The 2668-nt window shown below is 53.3% G+C and overlaps 1 protein-coding gene across 1 annotated transcript in view; it reads left to right on the top strand.

Annotated features, from left to right (window-relative positions):
- Positions 1 to 2668, top strand: part of IGFBP5 (insulin like growth factor binding protein 5) — an 18359-nt gene that overhangs the window by 1246 nt on the left and 14445 nt on the right. The window lies entirely within an intron of this gene.

The raw sequence follows: 2668 nt of genomic DNA, 5'->3' as shown, positions 1-2668 counted from the left end.
TATCCCAGGCTGCTGTCCATCCCAGCCTCAGGCGGTCTTCGCTCTTGCTCACACCCTGCCCCCACCCCTACTCCCACCCCACCCCACCCCTCGCCTGAATACTGACTCTGAGGTCCAAATACTGTCTCAAAGGTCCAAATCCCCCAGGTACTCAGTCTCCAGTCTGAACGGGTACATATTTTATTATCAACTCCCCTCCTCCACCACCTGCTAGCCACCCAACACGTTCTGGTTTGTTGGTGTGTCTTTTCTGAACTTGAAAAAAAAAATCTCTTTGTTAAAATATTGCCTTAACTGAGTACCTGGAAAGAGAGGCGTTCTGTGCTCATTCTACCTTTGTCCTTCTCTCAGCCCCTGCCCCCCTACCAGTCCTTTCTGACGTGTCTTTCCTTCTACCCCGACACACACGCACACGCACGAGTGCGCGCGCACACACACACGCGCACACACGCACGCTCGCACCGTTTGTGGTTAATGCCTTTGGGGTGAGGACTGTGATGCCTCTCCCAGGTGCACACCCATTACTTTTGACTCGACATGATTGATTGCGGTTGCTGGTAAATAGATTAAAATGCAAAATACCTTTTTTTCCTCCCAGGAAAGGTAAGATTACTTTAGGCACGCACGGCGGAGGCGGGGAGGTCAGTGGGTTAGCGTCAGGGGGGCGGGGGGCGGGTGGTCTGGGGGGCGGGAGGAGTAAGAAGCAACGGGGTGGTGTTGCTGTGCTGGCTGTTCGTCCCGGAATCTAATTACTTTTCCCCGCCCCGATTCAGATTTACCTAGGACGAAAGGTGGAGTCGGGAGGCAAGAGGGGATGTGAAATTTAGAACTCATAACTCCCCTGTCAGTACTAATCCCCTCCGCCCCATCTCTCAAACTTGATCACCAGTGGGTGTGGCGTAAATATAGGAGGGGCCCTGGAATCACTGAATGCCAAATGAGGGGGGCGGAGACTGGAACGGCCACGCCCCGTTGGCTCCTCTCCGCCTCCAAGTAGCCCCGCCCCCGGGCTGCCCTGCCCCCAAGTTCTTAGCGCCTGGAGTCCAGGATTTAAAAGGTTGACTCAGCTACTTGTTTAATGAGAACAGTTCTGCTCCCTTTAGATCTGAGTTTCTTTATGGAAAGAGCTACCTGATTTTAAGTTTTTTAAATATTTTAATGAACTGTACACAAAACTCTGCATTCTGAGACGTCACACTGGTTATTGATTCTCTCCAAAAGGGGTTAAGATTTGGCTAAATAACGCTTATTCTACGTCGTTACTTCCTGGGACAGTGCCCTTCTCCCCTCCCATCCCCTTCCACTATGAGCACCCCAGCATGAGTTTTCTTAAACTGCAAATACAGACACTGTCATATCGGAAAGAAGGGCGCCGGTGCTTGGGGAGAGGCAGGAGAGTTTTCCTAGGGTCAGCCTACATCTTCCCAAACCCTGCGGGCTTTGCGTTACAGGCAGCCGCCCCTCCAGCGTGGCAAGAGGTAGTCTCACTCCGTACAGCTGCCTGCGAAAAAGAGACGGAAGGCAACGTGCAGACCCGGGAGGCCCCACGGGCCAGCCTGTGGAGTTATTTTTATTAAGAACCACTTTTAAAAGGCGGTCCCGCCTGCCTTCATCGTGGGGGATATAGATTTGAAAAATGCTTGGGGTGGAGGAGAGACGGGTAAGAGACATGAATCTATTTCCTGGCTTGGAAGGGAACGCTCTGGTTAACAACCTGGTTAACATCGAAAGTATGCCAGGTATCATTCAGCCACATGCTGGCCCCACTTTTATTTGTCCAACAGTGTGGTTGTACTGATGTGGGAGGTGTAGACGCGCAATTGCTGAGAGAGCAACTAGGAGCATCCAACTTTCCAGTTCAACCCACTACACACACGCGCGCGCACAGAGGGGGTTGTGGGGGGAAGAGGGGGAGGCCAGCTTTAGTCCCAAGCAAGATGCCCTTTAGATTTCTCTGCATCCCCTTCCTCAACTCCTACCTTCAAGGTACCTCTGGGTCAATGCTAGTTGCCTCTCCGCCCTCTCCCCACCCTCCACCCCAGCGTGTCTCACGGACTCCACCTCGCCTTAGTCAGGTGCTTAATGGACTGCAGTTGCTGAGGGGCGGGGCGGGGGGGGAAGGGGGGGAGGAGCTGCACTCTACCAGGACGGATGGAATGGGAGTGGGCGCTCCTGGCTGTAGCTTTTCGGCTCGTAAACAGTTGGGTGGATCCCCCAAAAGTTGGAGATGACAAGAGGCACTTAAGGAGTGGAAAATGAACACAGAGATGGAGGAAAGTGTCCATTCCTTTGAGTAGAATTCCTGTTCCCCAACACACACTACCACACCACCACCCCTACACCAGCAGTGCGAACGTGGGTGCGCCCCTCCCTTCCGCGGTTTCCATATAAATACAAATAAAGGTATCAATCACATATACATACACACACACCAAAAACATATGCATATAGAGAGATAGATCTATATCTTTTTTCAATCTCTCCAAAAGAACGCATCTTTGCATTAGTAATGGGGAGCTGAGGAGAGCGAGCTGGCAGGCGGCCAGAGCTTCTGGGAGGAGGAGCGGAGGGCGGAAGGCGGGCGGGCGGGCCGGCTGAGAAGTAGTGTTTGCTGCGCGCGTTGCTGTGCAACGCGAGAAGGGAGTGGGCCCCGCGAGCCCGGGGCTGG

Source organism: Myotis lucifugus, unplaced genomic scaffold, assembly GCF_000147115.1.
Source record: "Myotis lucifugus unplaced genomic scaffold, Myoluc2.0 scaffold_3, whole genome shotgun sequence".
NCBI classification, from domain to species: domain Eukaryota; kingdom Metazoa; phylum Chordata; class Mammalia; order Chiroptera; family Vespertilionidae; genus Myotis; species Myotis lucifugus.
This window is presented reverse-complemented; position numbering and strand designations above follow the sequence as displayed.